Source organism: Triticum dicoccoides, chromosome 4B (genome assembly GCF_002162155.2).
Source record: "Triticum dicoccoides isolate Atlit2015 ecotype Zavitan chromosome 4B, WEW_v2.0, whole genome shotgun sequence".
Lineage (NCBI taxonomy): Eukaryota > Viridiplantae > Streptophyta > Magnoliopsida > Poales > Poaceae > Triticum > Triticum dicoccoides.
In genome coordinates, this window is record NC_041387.1 from 65,407,321 (window position 1) to 65,425,797 (window position 18,477).

The window sequence follows — 18,477 nt, forward strand, 5'->3', positions numbered from 1 at the left end:
ATAGGCTTTGAAATACTCATCTGATTTCAACCGGCTTAAAGGTATAGATCTTGCCGAGTTATAATTTCCAAAATCTCCGGGTTATAAAAACTGATAATTCCTAGTCATGATCGTTTCCAACGCCGGTTCATGATTGCTGCCAATGCTGGTTCATGATTATTGATGATGCCGGGTTATGATTGTTGCAGACACCGGGTCATAATGATTGGTGATGCCGGGTCAATCTGGTTTGCTCAAAACTGAAAATTGGAAGATATTTCTCCCTAATATCCATATTACCTGTAGCCCCCAAGTGTCGGGTTGTCATGCTTGCAGCAACCTGGGACTTGTAATTGCCTTATGCTGATAAAACTTCAACCAGTGTAGCCCCCAAGGGCCGGGTCATTATGCAATAATGAGCAGGGACTTTGTAAATATTATCATGTAAATTTGAACAGCAATGTGTAGCCCCCAAGGGCCGGGTCATTATGATGTGATGAGTCGGGTCTTCAATAAGGTGAGGAAACAATGACTTTGCATTAGCCCCCAAGTGTCATGGTGCATGCTTGCAGCGACATGAGACTTGCATATTTGAATAATGTAGCCCCCAAGTGTCGGGTCGTAAGCCTGCAACGACTCGGGACTATTCCTTCCATTGCAGAATAAATCATATCCTTTGATAAAACAATAGCCATTGCGCTAAAGCGACTTTGAAAACCTCAATAATAGTGGTTATTGATAATCACAATAGAAAATCCAGCCATGTTGGCTATTCAAGATTTGAATAATATAACCCGGTATGAAAATCTCAATCATTCAATATCATCATGAAAATCCAGCCAATTTTGGCTATTAAAAACTTGAATACCTCATCAGTTGATGAGTAAACCCGGAGTTTAAATACCCAGCGGCTCTTGGCCGACGATGATTTAATTTGCCTTCATTGTAAGCCGGAATTTTTATAACCTGGCGGCTCCTTTGAGAAAAAATCCAGAACGGATAATTATTTTGAAGCATCAAGCTTGGTAATGAGCTTGAACTTAATCATTTATATGTCCTATTCCTGCAAATCCTGCAAAGAGTTTAAACAACATATGCCCTGGCGACTTAACGTCAAAAGCCAGGGTGGGTATCACCCAAATGTAGTCTTATCCTGCACACAAATAGATCACAAGATCCCTATGATCCTTTGAATGATACCGCCGGCTTATGTGACCCGGATAGTGAAGTCGATAACTCAAGTCTGTAAGAGCCGGCACATGTGACAACTCAAATACTTGCGATTGTATAAAAACAGATAAAATTTTTGAGGCTTCTGATTCGAATACGGTTAGTAAACCGTTCCAAAGGGGTTAAGCTAAGATTCGAATACGATCATATAGCCCTCAGTGGCGTTGGCATTGCCAATCAAAGTGGGCATCAATAGCTAGGTTCTCTTTGGTCCGAATACGACCTATGTTTAAACAGGAAACCCCCAAATGACCACTATGATATCGAATTTGTACTGCCGGTTTACATGACCTGTGTAATAAGGGTGATAACCCAATCCTTAGAAGCCAATGCTTCCATATAAATGATGGTTGTCATAAGCTGGCGACTTATAGTCAAAAGTCAAGCCGGGTTAATCATAAAACACTTATATACATTTAAGATATAATCCCCAAAAGATCTCATGTTAAGTAATTGTGGCTACAATAAACTTTACCAGAGATAGAATAAAACTTTTTGAGGCTTCTGATTCGGATACGATCAGTAAACCGCTCCAAAGGGGTTAAGCTAAGATTCAAATACGATCATATAGCCCCCAATGGCTTGGCGATGCCGATCAAGTGGGTATCGACAGCTATGTTCTCTTTGGTTTGAATACGACCTATGTTTGAACAGGAAGCCCCCAAGTGACCATAAGATTTGTTTAATGACGCTGATTCGTATACGATCCACGTCAGACCCAAAGGGGTTAAGCTATGATTCAAATATGATCAAGAAGCCCCCAAGTGGGTTTGGCAGTATGCCGATCAAGCGGGTTCCGACAGCTATGTTCTCTTTGGTTTGGATACGACCTATGTTTGAACAGGAAGCCCCCAAGTGATCATAATAAGATAAGCCGTAAAGCAGGATCCCCAAGTTTGAACCGCGCATCATGGCAGCAAGTTCTTTTGGCAACCTATAACTTTCCTAAGAACTCAAACTTGCGAGAGATTAATGCTTTTTGAACCGGAACTTTAAACCGGATATTGAGACCGCAAAAGCTTTGTAAGGGACAAATTTACCTTGATCCGGATGTTGAACCGGTTTTGAGGGTTTCAAAGCTTTGCGGGAGAGAGATGTCTCTTGAGCTGGAATTCTTGAATTCATTGAACCCGGCTGATTTTACCGAGCCATACCATTGTAGCCCCCGAGTCTCAAGATGACTCGAAGAGTTGGCTTAAGACTCTCCATATTTGACCGTGATATAAACCGGTATGAGTCATTCAACATCTCAGTAACATAACTTGTCCTGCACTGGAGAACTTGCAAGCCAGAGTAATTGCTCTTTTAAAGAAAGCAATATATAATATAAAATATACTGGATGGTTTTCACCTGATGTGTTGAGCCGGAATTAATCCGTCGCAGAGTTGATGATCACTGCGGTAAGGTTGAAATCAATGACGGGTGAGTCGGCCACGGGAGCAGACAGATGAGTCGGTCGCGGTGTTGTAAGCCGGTGCGGACAAGCAAGTCAACCGCAGGAGCAGTAAGCCACACGGACGCCGAGTCGGCCACGGGGGTGGATGGGTAAGTCGCCCGTCACATTGTAAGCCGGCACAGACGTGTGAATCGGCTGGCGCGTTGATGTAGATCGGACCGTAGGGGCGGCGACTTGCACCCACCTGTTGAACAGTAAATGGTCGTCGATGCCATTGCATGATTATGCTACCGTACACTCCATGAATATGGCATTACACCATCTTTATGATGAATCATTGTCTTGCAAATAAAGGTGTACATACCAAAGTGATTGTTTTTTGACAAAAAAAATATGCGCTAATAAAATAATCTTAGATGGATATCACCTGATATGTTAGGCTGGAAATAATCCGCCATGGAGTTGATGATATCTTATGGTGAAACTGAAATCACTCACGGGTGAACCGGCCACAGTTTTTATAAGCTGGTGCATTCGGGGAAGGTCGGCACCGGCGTTGTAAGCCGGCGCGGACAAAAGTATCGGCCGCAGCGGTGGAAACGGCAAGGACGCGGGTGAGTCGGCCGCGGTGTTGGAAACGGCAAGGACGCGAGTGAGTCGGCCACGGGCGCGGATGATGAGTCCGTTGCATGTGTTGATGTAGCGAGGGCGGCGACTTGCTCACGCATCCGTCCAGAACACGGCACGAACATGCTAGCGCAAAAATAATATTGGCGCACGCTCTTTTGTGACACCTTTGTAATAAATAACGGTCCTGCGAAAAAATACCATAGACCAGTGTAATTGTTCTTTGATGTAAACAATATGTTTAATAAAATAAACTTAAACGGATAGATATCACCTGATGTATTTGAACGACAGACATAAAATGTCCGCTAGAATCTGTCCAGGATGTCTTGTACTGCGATTTCAACTTTTGAACAGACAAAGTACTACCAGTACTTGGTCTCATGTGGGATGCAGCAGTAACTTGGAACGGAGATGAACCAGCAACAGCGGCATGTGGCGGAGCGCGTCTAAAGTAATACAAGGCTGTGACGGGTCGCGGCGACGGCGACGGGCTACAAGTGAAACTTTTTTACCGGAACCTCTTGATAATCCGGAACTTTTAAACCGGAACCTCTTGATAATCTGGCCGAAACTTTTGATCATCCGGAACTTTTGAACCGGAACCTCTTGATAATCCGGAACTTTTCTATAGCCTAAGTCAGAACTCTTTGATGACTCAGACAGAACCTTTCGGTGATTCGGCTGGAACCCTTCGGCGATTCGGACCGAACTTTTCGTCGAGGCGATCGGAACTCTTTGGTGATTCAGACGGAACCTTTCATTGAGGCGGTTTGAACCTTTCGCCGATTCAGATGGAACCTTTCGTCGAGGCGGTCGGAACTTTTCGCCGATTCAGACAGAACCTTTCGTCGAGGCGGTCGGAACCTTTTCGGCGATTTAGACAGAACCTTTCATTAAGGCGGTCGGAACTTTTCCCGTGAGCCAGCTGGAACTCTCTGATAAGTCGACTGGAACTTCTTCAATAAGCTGGGCGGAGCTTCTCGATCCCTGGGATAGTGCCCTTCAAGAACTCAACACCACCGTGCGCGAGCCCCACGGTGGGCGCCAACTGTCGTGGAATTAACACGTCAGATGTCCTTAGTGTCAGGACTTAGTCGCGAGGCCAACGCATCTATGTGGTAGCTTGAGAGGGGTTGATCGGGACGAGAGACGCGACACGCAAGACAAGGATTTAGACAGCTTCGGGCCCCGGGAAACATCATCCGGTAACAACCCTACATGCTGTTTGTGGCTAGGTCTCATTATGCTCATGAGAAGAGTCGCCGTAAGCCGGCTCCCCCTTTGTGTCTAGCCCTAGATATTGTTTCTTGTTTCTTCTTTGGGGAGCCCTGCCCCTCCTTATATAAGTTAGAGGTGCGGGTTACATGTGGAGTCCTAGTAGGACTAACCTATCTTGTACTACAAGCCGGATACAAGTCCGGGTCTTGATTCCTTGTAAGGGAGATACTCCTTACGCCTTTCCTCTTAAGCCGGCCTATCATGATGTAAGCCGGCCTTCTGGGCCTTGAGCCTCCTGGGCCCCCGGGTCTTGTCGCTCCTCTGATCCGCTTGCCAGGTCACCCATAAGTCGCCAGGATCGGGCGGGTCACTTAGTGTGTCTTCCAGTCAGGGCGGGTCATTAGTGAGTCGCCAAGCCCGGCCGGGTTATACCTTGCGGCCGGGTTACACCGTGGGGTATATCCCTGACACTAAGGGTGTGTGAGGGGGGAGGGCGTGTGCATGCATGATAGAAAGTTAGCGCTAGCTAGCTACAAATAGAAGAGGATCGTGAAGGTGTAAAAGACGAACAAAGATCATAATTCATTATAAAAAGGTGGATACGGATACTTGAAGAAGATATCATAATGTAGAGCATTGATTATAATTTGGGCTAATGTGTGGCTTTTGCAACTCAGGTCTAAATACTTGTCATAATGTAGGGGGCGGGTGAGGGAGTCCTGGATAAGGGGGTATCCGGACAGCCGGACTATATACATCATCCGGACTATAGAAGTGTCAAGATACAAGACTCAAGACTTCGGCTCGTGTCCGGATGGGACTCTCCTTTGCGTGGAAGACAAGCTTGGCGATCCGGATATTATGTTTCCTTCCTTGTAACTGACTCCATAAAAACCCTAGCTCTCTGGTGTCTATATAAACCGGAGAGGATGGTCCTTTGAAGGCCGATCACAATTACAATCATACCATCATAGGCTAGCTCTTAGGGTTTAGCCTCTACGATCTCGTGGTAGATCTACTCTTGTATTCCACATATATTCAATATTAATCAAGCAGGAAGTAGGGTTTTACCTCCATTGAGAGGGCCCGAACCTGGGTAAACATTGTGTCCCTTGCTTCCTGTTACCATCAGCCTAAGACGCACAGATCGGGACCCCCTACCCAAGATCCGCCGGTTTTGACACTGACAGCGGGGCACTATACTTTGTGCGATAAACACGGTGTACATATGGAACATGGTTTAGATTATGAATATATAGTTAGTACATCAAATGTACTATTATTTGGAATCAACATCAAGTGTATTCAAAAAATAGAATTCGAGTTCATGTAGTACACATAGTTCATATCTATCTCTATAGTAATCATGTGGTGTGTTATTTAGGTAATACACGATTGATGGTTGAAGTTGGCAACAATCATGATTGTAGATTCTTATTGAAATAGAGAAACGAATTCAAATTTAGTTCAAATTGCAGCGGTAGTATAGACATTTGGAATGCACTAAAATGTTGGTATGAGTAGGTTACATGCATTATACAGCAAGCGAAAAAATTTAATCGGACATAACATGGATTCATACTCCCTCCTTCCATCAATATAGGGCATAATGAGATTTTTAAGACCGCCTTTGACTATTGACAAGATTAATAGTACATGACATGCACAATGTGAAAATTATATCATTGAAAGAACCTTTCACAGACAAAGTTAATGGTGTGCTTTGTGTAAGTTGCATGTCATATATCATTGCTCTAATATTTGGTCAAAGTTAGCATCGAAAAACGCATTAGGCCCTATATAGATGGAAGGAGGGAGTAGCTTTGAATAGCATTTGTATAGTAAAACGGGGCAAGACTCTCTCTTTGTGTGGTGTGAATAGTTTTATTTTTTTTGTTTTCTTTTTGGTTGAGGGAAGTGCAAATTGATTTGGTACGTACAAGTACAATATTACTACACATTAGTCTTGTCCCTAAAATTCAACCCGCGTCTTGTTATATCCCGAAAATTCACATACCGTGCTCCCAAAACTGGCGCCTTCACAACCCGCGCCTTGCTATCCCGAAATTACAACGCGCGCGAAAACTCCCTCCAGCTGCCAAATCCCGACACGTGAAATCCCCCTTCTAACCCTGAGCCGAAAGGGCCGCTAGTTCAAATCAGTGGGGGGGTACTTTTGTAACACACCCTATATTTTGGACAAGCGTGTCCCTAAGTCATGCTTTACCCCCCTCCCATCGCCCGCTTTTCGCCATTCGAAATCCCAGGCCGCCATAACCTCTCCGCTCCAGCCGCGAAACCCCACCCTCCTCCGTCCGCCACGTCACCGCTGCCTAGCCGGAGCCTCTTCCAGGACGACGTCGTCCACCGCAACAGCTCGACGTCCCTCGTCCACCTCCCCGGATGAGGATCCGTCGTCCATCTCGCCGTCCAGCCGGTTCAGTCGCCCCGTCCTCCACCTCCAAGGAGCTGCTCCGACGATCGCCTCATCTATCACGGCTGCTCCATCCCCACAGCGCCGCCTTAACCTGCTCCACCGGAACCGCAACATCCTCACCAACTCCTCGGACGAAGCCGAGGCCTACTCGGTGCCACCAAAGAGGTTGTACACTCATCGCATCGCACCTTCTCCTTAACTCGACCTCCTGGCGCCGACAGTGCTTCATCCCGCACCCCCATGGAGCGGTTACCTTGAAGTCGGCGCCGCGGGCGACATCTCCATGGCGGCTCTCCCCCAGTGCGAGGCCCCTTCGGTGGCGGCGGCCATACCAGCTGGATCTGCTGCTGCTGCTCCGGCTCTCGCTCGCTCGCTCGCGCTGCTGCTGCTGCTCTGGCTCTCGCTCGATCGCTCGCTCGCCAGCCTGCTGCTGCTGCTCTCCCCCTCGCTTGTGTTGCTGCTCTGCTCCGATTAAGCCACCCTTCAGTCGACTGAATCGACTTTTGGGTCAGTCAATTTTCAGGGGTTGGGGGGGCTCGCCGGAGTTAAGGAAGAACCACCCGCAGCGGGGACGGGGGCTCGCCGGAGAGGTACCCCACTATCTATCTTAGGGTTCAGGGTGGGGGCGGGGGGCCTAGAGGGCTGGCCGGGGCAGCGGTGGCGAGTTGTTTTGGGGCGGCGAGGCGGTGCTGGGGCCGGCGGTTCGGCCGGTGGTGGCTGGCGGCTCAGGGGGGTGCAGGTTGAAGATGAACTGCAGGCCCTCCCTAAACTACATGTCAAGTGCCTCTCTGCTACCATTGCGTTCAGTTTCGACAGTAGCATTCAGATTCCACAGTAAATTTCAGTTTTGACAGTTAAGTTCAGAGTCAACAGTTTTGACAGTTAAGTTCAGAGTCAACAGTTTTTACCTCATCTGTTGTAGTCAGGTGGTTTTTGGTGATGTTAATTTTACATCCATTTTACATCATCTATTGGAGATGCTATTAGAATCCCACTTGAGATTGACGATGCCGGTCTTGTGCTGCTTCAGCCTTGACGTCTTACGGCTCACCGTAGCTGCTCCAACGATAGAATGATCCATCACAACAGAGCAGTGCCCTGGACGCCGTCTACAGATTCCTTAGATCTTCCTCCATACCTCCGACAGCCACCTCTGCCTCAACTTCTTCAGCGACCAACCCAATGATGCTGAGGTCGACACGGCTACGGAAAAGAGGTTGTACACTTGTTGCATCACTTATTACTATACATTCACGTCGATCCATTAGGGCTATTTTGGTCCAAAGGAAAAACATAGCAATAGGGAATTTTCCAATGGCACTCTACTATTCAATTATTCATGCATTTTGTTGAAAGGAATGAAGCAAAACATCCACCTGGACCTACTTTTCAAAATCCTATGCATGAAAACAAGACCAAGTGCATTAGTGCCAGAATAACATTTTAACTGTACACACTTTCATATGGTTTCTCTTTATTTTGGCCATGTTTCTTTGCATTCCTCTGCTCTTCCAATTCCTGTAAACCAAACACCCAAGTTGACAGAAATCCTGTGTTTACAAATGCTCTGTTTACCATGTGCATTTTCCTATCCTATTCTGGTGTTTTTCCTATCCCTATGTTTTAAGAATCATGCAAGCCAAATGAGCCCTTACAAAATTACTTCAGTTACAGGTATGTGTCGAAGGGAACTTTGTGTGGTTTGTCCTGCTCCTGCCGCGACGTCGTCCACCTCACCTGAGCTGCTCCATCGATAGAACCATCCACCAAACCATACATCACGACTCCTGACCGTCTTTCGCCGCCTCAGATCTCCTTCCCTGCCGCCGGCACCCACCCCAACAGCATCATCATCATCGACTCAGCAGATGAACCTGAGGAGTACAGGGGTCCACAAGAGAGGTCACACTCTTTTGTTTCTGCTTATGTTATGCATTGCTTAAACTTACCTGCTACTTTATCGTCCTATTCATCTCTTGGACTCCCAACTCAGGTCCAAATTAATGTTCAAACTTGAGTTCTAAATTAGTTGTGGGGCACATATCGAGGCAGCAATGAATAGTATGTCTGTCTAATATCTGGTTCACCTAGGGTATGCCTATGTTGTTCATCTTGGGTGGGAAACAAATAGTAAAGCAATTATCATCTGTCTTTTTATTAATTTAAAGCAATCATCAGCCTGCTATCATTATTTTTGGATCCATCCACTGGTTGTTACCATCACTCTAAATTTCTGCATGCTCTCCTTACATAAATATTTTTTTCGTATGCATGTCAGATATTGTACACAGTCATGCTGAACATGTAGAGAAAAAGAGAAGAGTTTTGCGCGGTAATAAAATGTCATGCAGACATTGCTCCATGGTGGGTTCAATGGCAAACCCTCCCCACCCCTCTCCAGATTGTAATCCAGAGGAAGATATCTGTTCTGAGGCGGATTCAGACGCCGCTGACCACTCCTATTTACCCCCAAGGTGTTTGCTCTACCTTGGCATGATGATGTTAGTCATATCATGCATATGTTGCCTTGCAGTGCCTACTTTTGACATCATATATGTCATCTGCTTAGTTTAGACATGTTCTGTAATGCCACCTGTTTAGTTTCTATATCATATATGGGAATTATGCAGTCTCATGTCTTCTAGCCATCCATAATATATGTGAAATGTGCAATGCCATCCTGTTTAACCAGGCATCATATATTTGAATGATATCTTGCCCATCCTTTTCTTCATTACATTTCCATTTGTCGGCAATGTTTGTACATCAAACTACTCTTCCTGTGAATCAGCCATTTGGGTGGGAGATGGAAAAATCTGGAGTGAAAACAAGGCCTTCGGAGCAGATAGTGCTACCTGTCGAAGCAGATCTCTTGTTGGGTCCCGAAAGCTCCTCAGAGATGGACTCAGAGACAGATGACCAGTCCTATTCCCCTACTGAGGTGTATGCTCTAACTTGGCACGGTTATACTGCTCATATCATGCATACGGTGTCTTGCATTGCATAGTTTAGACATCATATACACAATATTCAACACCATGTTCTTAGTTCAGATATGTCACACCCTAGCTAGTTCATGCATTAGAGTGTTGCATCATGTCTATTTTTCTCAACAGAAACTTGAAATGGGGATGATAGAACCCCCAGCCCCCTCTGAATCCAACTAGGGTTTACTAAAAATATTTTCAATGAACCTGAAATGCCCTTCTAAAATGTCCATCATTTTTGTCTTGGTTCAGAACCTCTGCCAAAAGTGGTGCTCAATTTTCTAGGTCATCTTAAGGTCTTTGAGTTAAATCATAAGTATTTGAGTTTGAGCATTTAAATTATATAAATTATTTTAAATGCTCAAATAATCCCAAACTAAAATGTTCCATGCTGGATATATTCCAGTTAAGGGCCATGAGCAGTTTGGTGAATTTTGGAGTTGTTTAGGTATTTTTAGTAAGTCCACAAAGTTACAAAATAAATAAAAAAATATAAATAAAAAGAGAGAGAGGGAACTAACCTGGCAGCCCACCTAGCCGGCCCAGCCCAGCAGCCGCTCCAGCGAGCTGCTTGCCTTCGCCAGGCAGGCAGGCAGGTGCTCGACGGCGGCACTAGCGTGCGCCACGCAGCTGTCCGCCGCCCTGCTTCCTCCCCTCGCCTCTCTGCTGACCGGTATGAGCTCCACGTCGTGCCCCGAACCCCCTGGACACCTTACTCGCTCACCTGCCTCTCTCCCTCGCTCTCCCACGCCATGGCCGATGCCACCGCAGCCGCACCGTCCCCGTAGTCGCGCTCTCCGTCGTCCTTGCGCCGTGTCGTCGTGTCAAGGAGCTCCTCCGCCCTCCTCTTCTTTGAGCTAGCCGAGCCCCGAGCGCTCGCTTGCCCCGAGGCCTCTGCGCCGACCTCGCCCGACTCCGCCATCGCCGGAGATCCCCTTCGACGTCGCCGCCGCACCAGCTCGTCCCCGACTGCACCGTCTGCTCCCTCGAGACCGCCGTGAGCCCAGCTACCTCTCCCCCCTTTCCTTTCTCGCTCTCGAGCCCCGTAGCGACTGCACGTAGCTCACCCGCACGCGCCGCCGCGGAGCTCTTCGCCGACGTGACTCCGGCCACCCACTGGCCACACCACCATGTCCAACGCACTCACCGCACTCGTAGGAACCCGTAGCACCTCACCACGAGCCTCGCCGTGCTCCGTAGCCTCGGGTTCATCATCACCCGAACTCCAGCGACCGCCAAAGTCGTCGCCGACGCCATTTCCGGCCACCCCGAGCTCAACCAACGCCACCAAGAGCTGCGGCTTGCTCCCAGCTACACGTAGATGCCCTCCGCGGCTCTTTTGGTCGCCGGAATGCACAAAACCACTCTCGCCGCCGCGTTCGGCCTCGCCGGCGGCTAAACGCCAGCGAGTTGACCCTGCTGACCCCTCGTTTGACCACGGGTGGGCCCAGTTTGACCCTCCTGGGTCAATGACAGGTGGGGCCCAGCTCTGTTAACTAATCAGGATTAGTTTTAATCAATATTTAGTTAAACTAATTACACTGACACACGGGACCCACTAGTCAGGGTTGACCTGGACAGTTCCTTTGACCGCTGACGTCATCCTGACGTAATGCTGACGCAGTAATTTATTTACTGGAATTATGTCACACCCTAGCTAGTCATGCATTAGAGTGTTGCATCATGTTTATTCTTTCATCAGAAACTTGAAATGGGGATGACAGAACCTCCAGTCCCCTCTGAAACCAACTAGGGTTTACTAAAATAATTTTCAATGAACCTGAAATGCCCTTCTAAAATGTCCATCATTTTTGTCTTGGTTCATAACCTCTGCCAAAAGTGGTGCACATTTTCCTAGGCCATCTTAGGGTTTTTGAATTAATTCATAAATATTTGAATTTGGGCATTTAAAATTATATAAAATATTTAAATGCTCAAATACCTCCAAACTAAAATGTTTCATGTTGGAAATAATCCAACTATGGGCCAGGAATAGTTTGGTGAATTTTGAAGTTGCCTAGGTATTTTATTAAATTCAACAAAGTTGCAGAAGTATTAGAAAAACAGAAAACAGAAGAAAATGAAAAAAACTTACCTGGCGCCTGCCCCGGCCCACCTGCCGGCCCAGCCCAGCACCGCTCCAGCGAGCTGCTTGCCGGCCAGGCAGGCAGGCAGGTGCCCGACGGCGACCGCGGCGTGCGCCACGCACCTGCTCGCCGCCTCGCCGCTCCCCTCGCCAGGTGACGTCGAGGATCGGTCTCTCTCTCTCCCCCGAGCCCCCCAGACACCCCCTCTCCTCTCCAGCTCCTCCCCCTCGCACGCCCCAGCCATGGCCGACGCCATCGCCGCCACCCCCTCGCCGTAGCCACGCCCTCCGACCACCCCACGCCGTCTCACCGTGTCCAGGAGCTCCGCCGCTGTCCACTTCATCGAGCAGCCGAGCCCCGAGCGCTCGCAACGCCCGAGACCACCGCACCGACCTCGTCCGAGCTCACCGTCGCCGGAGATCCCCTTCAACGCCGTCGTCGCTCCGGTCCATCTCCGGCCGCACCAAGAACTCCGTCGCACTCACTGTGAGCTTAGCCATCTTCCCCTCCCTTCCGTTCTTGCTCCCGAGCCGTGTAGCAACCTCCCGGAGCTCAACCGCACCCACCGCCGTGGAGCTCGTCGCCGACGTGCTCCCGGTCATCCTCCGGCCACAAGATGGTGTCCATCTTACTCACCAAGTTCCGCAGCACCTAGCTAGCTACTCCACGAGCCTCACCGAACCCTCTAGCGCCAAGTTCACCTCCGACCGAACCCCGGTGGCCGCCAAAGTCGTCGCCGGCGCCAACTCCGGCCACCCCGACCCCAACGGACTCCGCCAAGAGCTGCGGTTTGTCCTCAGCTCCACTCCGGTGGTCTCCGCGGCCCATTTGGTGGCCGAAATGGCCAAAACCACTTCCGCCGCCGCGTCGGGCTCGCCGGCGGCTAAACGCCGGTGCAGCCGACCCGGGTTTGACCACGGGTGGGCCCTGGTTGACTCCCCTGAGTCAATGACAGGTGGGGCCCAGCCCTGTTAATTAAATAGGATTAGTTTTAATTAAGTTTTAATTAAAATAATCACCCTGACATGCGGGACCCACTGTCAGGTTTGACCTGGACCAGTTCCGTTGACCTGCTGACGTCACGCTGACGTCAGGCTGACGCAGTAATTGATTTTCTGGATTTAATTTAAATCAGGAAATTCCAGAATATTATTTAAACTTCAAAAATTCATAACTTTTATTCTGTAACTCCAAATTGGACAAATTATATATGAAAAATGATCAGAAAAATCCAATCTATCCATCTGCACTATTTTCATGCATGATCAAACAAGTTAAATTGATGTTTTAAGCAGAACAAGGAAAAGCACTTTAAAAGGCCAAATCTGAATTTGAAATTTGAATCCTTGATTCAAATTTGTTCAAACCCTTCTGGTTTTAGTTGCATTAGCCAATACACTCATTTTGCCATGTCTCATGCATGCATCATATTGTTGCATACTGTTTGGTAATGTTTGTGTATCGGTGCTCTCTGCGGCAGGTTCTGTCCCCGAAGAGTACCCTGATTACCCTAGCGAAGAACCGTATCAGTGCATCGAACCATCAGGCAAGCAACCAACCATTTGATCATATCGATACAATCCCATGTTCTCGCTCCTGCTCTCTTTTACTGCATTAAGACAACGCGTTTCAAACTGCTGTGTGCTACGGTAGTTGAACCCATTTCCTCTGCATGACCTGTCATTGCCACAGTAACTAGATGAAACCCACTAGCATGTGTAGGAGTTGATTGAGCCATATGTATGTGTTGTTCCTACCTTGCTATGCCTGCTATGCTTAGAGTCGTGTCAGGTCTGGTTCATCTGGGTGATGGGCTAGAGTGAAATGATTATGTCGGTAATGAGAGTGGTGTGGTGAACACGATTTGGTAAAGGTATCGATGAGAGGCCATGTAGGAGTACATGGTGGGTTGTTTCATTGAAGCCGACCTTAAGCACTGAGATCTGTATGTGTGATTTAAGAATCAGCTACTACCATACATTGGGCCCTGAAATATGACCCCGCTCGACTTCTTATTCACCCTAGCTCTCTGTCTAGGAGTTGCAAGTAGTTTCTGGTGTTTGTAGCCTACTGGAGGCCGTGGACAGCGCTGACCGTAGGGGTGGGCTGTGATGCGGTAGGTACGTGGCTGGGTGTACCGAATACCCGTTAGGTATCTCGGGAACCCTGTTCACATCGTTCGGGGCCGTATGGGAAACCTCGGCCGGACTCCCTGCGGATGGAACCTGAATAGGCGATAAACCTGGACTAGAGGCTTAAGTGTTTAGGTAGGTCGTGGTCTACACCCACGTCGGCTTTCGCTTGAAGTCTGCCGAGCACATGTCGTGTGCAGACGCTAAGTGGTGGAAACATGTATGAAGAAGTACACCCCTGCAGGGTTAACATGATCTATTCGAATAGCCGCGTCCGCGGTAAAGGACTACTTGGTTGCCTATACAGTTCATAGACAAGTAAATGGATACTGTTAAAAGCCTCAAGATAAGTGTGAGTGCCGAGAATGGCTCTTCCATAGGAAGACGGAGGTGAATCCTCGGTAGTGTATTGAAGTGGTGAGTAGTGGACTCGTGTGCGCAAAACAATTTCAAGTTGGAGTATCGTAGGATAGCCTAGCCAAGAGTCAAAGCTGGCTTGCTGCAATAACTCCACCAACCCTTCTTGATACTATGCATGTATGTACGATCTGATGTAAGTCTTGCTGAGTACCTTTGTACTCATGTTGCTATAATCTACATTTTTACAGAAGACGCTGCAACCCCTTCTGATGGGTTCTATGTAGACGTTGACATCAACGAGTAGGCTAAAGACCCAGGTGGTGACCCTGAGCTTGTGAAGGACCACGTAGTATAGCTAGGCTTTCCAAGCCTCTTTTATTTTACTAGTTGTCTGTACTCAGACAAGTTACTTCCGCTGCTGGTTTGTATGACTGTATGACTTGTATGTGGGGTCGTGAGACCCGTACCTTTGTGTATGTTATGTATGGCTCGCTGAGCCTTAAATAAAGTACTTGTGTCGTAGAGTCATGTTGTGATGCTTCGTTGTATTTGCACATATCGAGCATATTGTGTGTATGATTGAAATGCTTGGTATGTGTGGGATCTGACTATCTAGTTGTTTATCTTTAGTAGCCTCTCTTACCGGGAAATGTCTCCTAGTGTTACCGCTGAGCCATGGTAGCTTGCTACTGCTCTGGAACACTTAGGCTGGCCGGCATGTGTCCTTCTTCGTTCCTGTGTCTGTCCCTTCGGGGAAATGTCACGCTTTGAGTACCGGAGTCCTGTTAGCCCGCTACAGCCCGGTTTACCGGAGTCCTGTTAGCCCAGTGCTACAGCCCGGACCCACTTGCTGATGACCGACACGTTCGAAGCTGGGTCATGGATGCCTGTCCCTGTAAGTCTGTGCCACTTTGGGTTTACGACTAGTCATGTCAGCCCGGGCTCTTTATCATATGGATGCTAGCGACACTTTCATATACGCGAGCCAAAAGGCGCAAACGGTCCCGGGAAAAGGTAAGACGACACCCGTGGGGATACCGTGCGTGAGGCCGCAAAGTGATATGAGGTGTTACCAGCTAGATCGATGTGACATCGAGTCGGGGTCCTGACAGCGTTGGTAGCTTTAGTTGCATTAGCCCAACACACTCATATTGCCATGTTTCATGCATGCATCATATTGTTGCACATTGTTTGGTGATGCCTGTGTATCGTTATCCTTTACGACAGGATCTGTCCCCGAGGAGTACCGTGACTACCCTAACGAAGAACCGTATCCGTGCATCGAACCATCAGGCAAGCAACCAACCATTTGATCATATCGATACAATCCCATGTTCTCGCTCCTGCTCTCTTTTACTGCATTAAGACAACACGATTCAAACTGCTGTGTGCTACGGTAGTTGAACCCATTTCCTCTGCATGACCTGTCATTGCCACAGTAACTAGATGAAACCCACTAGCATGTGTAGGAGTTGATTGAGCCATATGTATGTGTTGTTCCTACCTTGCTATGCCTGCTATGCTTAGAGTCGTGTCAGGTCTGGTTCATCTGGGTGATGGGCTAGAGTGAAATGATTATGTCGGTAATGAGAGTGGTGTGGTGAACACGATTTGGTAAAGGTACCGATGAGAGGCCATGTAGGAGTACATGGTGGGTTGTTTCATTGAAGCCGACCTTAAGCACTGAGATCTGTATGCGTGATTTAAGATACAGCTACTACCATGCATTGGGCCCTGAAATATGACCCCGCTCGACTTCTTATTCACCCTAGCTCTCTGTCCAGGAGTTGCAAGTAGTTTCTGGTGTTTGTAGCCTACTGGAGGCCGTGGACAGCGCTGACCGTAGGGGTGGGCTGTGATGCGGTAGGTACGTGGCACGGTGTACCGAATACCCGATAGGTATCTCGGGAACCCTGTTCACATCGTTCGGGGCCGTATGGGAAACCTCGGCCGGACTCCCTGCGGATGGAACCTGAATAGGCGATAAACCTGGACTAGAGGCTTAAGTGTTTAGGTAGGTCGTGGTCTACACCCACGTCGGCTTTCGCTTGAAGTCTGCCGAGCACATGTCGTGTGCAGACGCTAAGTGGTGGAAACATGTATGAAGAAGTACACCCCTGCAGGGTTATCATAATCTATTCGAATAGCCGCGTCCGCGGTAAAGGACTACTTGGTTGCCTATACAGTTCATAGACAAGTAAATGGAAACTGCTAAAAGCCTCAAGATAAATGTGAGTGCCGAGGATGGCTCTTCCGTAGGAAGACGGAGGTGGATCCTCGGTAGTGTATTGAAGTGGTGAGTAGTGGACTCGTGTGCGCAAAACCATTTCAAGTTGGAGTATCGTAGGATAGTCTAGCCAAGAGTCAAAGCTGGCTTGCTGCAATAACTCCACCAACCCTTCTTGATACTATGCATGTATGTAGGATCTGATGTAAGTCTTGCTGAGTACCTTTGTACTCATGTTGCTATAATCTACATTTTTACAGAAGACGCTGCAACCCCTTCTGATGGGTTCTATGTAGACGTTGACATCAACGAGTAGGCTAAAGACCCAGGTGGTGACCCTGAGCTTGTGAAGGACCACGTAGTATAGCTAGGCTTTCCAAGCCTCTTTTATTTTACTAGTTGTCTGTACTCAGACAAGTTACTTCCGCTGCTGGTTTGTATGACTGTATGACTTGTATGTTGGGTCGTGAGACCCGTACCATTGTGTATGTTATGTATGGCTCACTGAGCCTTAAATAAAGTACTTGTGTCGTAGAGTCATGTTGTGATGCTTCGTTGTATTTGTACATATCGAGCATATTGTGTGTATGATTGAAATGCTTGGTATGTGTGGGATCTGACTATCTAGTTGTTTATCTTTAGTAGCCTCTCTTACCGGGAAATGTCTCCTAGTGTTACCGCTGAGCCATGGTAGCTTGCTACTGCTCTGGAACACTTAGGCTGGCCGGCATGTGTCCTTCTTCGTTCCTGTGTCTGTCCCTTCTGGGAAATGTCACGCTTTGAGTACCGGAGTCCTGTTAGCCCGCTACAGCCCGGTTTACCGGAGTCCTGCTAGCCCAGTGCTACAGCCCGGACCCACTTGCTGATGACCGACACGTTCGAAGCTGGGTCATGGATGCCTGTCCCTGTAAGTCTGTGCCACTTTGGGTTTACGACTAGTCATGTCAGCCCGGGCTCTTTATCATATGGATGCTAGCGCCACTATCATATACGTGAGCCAAAAGGCGCAAACGGTCCCGGGCAAAGGTAAGGCGACACCCGTGGGGATACCGTGCGTGAGGCCGCAAAGTGATATGAGGTGTTATCGGCTAGATCGATGTGACATCGAGTCGGGGTCCTGACAAATTATTTTTACACAGGAAATTCTAGTAAATACCACAAACTTCAAAAAATCATAGAAATTAATCTGTAACTCCAAATGCAAAGTTATATATATGAAAAATGATCAGAAAAATCCAATCTATCCATCTGTACTGGTTTCATGCATGTCTAAACAATTTAACCTGCTGTTCAGTACAGAACAAGATAAAGCACATATAAGGGCCATTTATGAGTTTGAAACTTGAATATTTGATTCAAAATGGTTCAAACCCATATGGTCTTAGTTGCATTAGCCCAATACACTCATTTTGCCATGTCTCATGCATGCATCATATTGTTGCATGTTGTTTGGTGATGTTTGTGTATTGGTGCTCTTTGCGACAGGTTCTGCCTCCGAGGAGTACCACGATTACCCCAGCGAAGAACAATACCAGTGCACTGACCCATCAGGCAAGCAACCGACCATTTGATCATATCGATACAATCCCATGTTCTCGCTTCTGCTCTCTTTTACTGCATTAAGACAACGCGTTTCAAACTACTGTGTGCTACGGTAGTTGAACCCATTTCCTCTGCATGACCTGTCATTGCCACAGTAACTAGATGAAACCCACTAGCATGTTCCATTTACTTGTCTAGTTACTGTGGGTTTCATCTAGTTACTGTGGCAATGACAGGTCATGCAGAGGAAA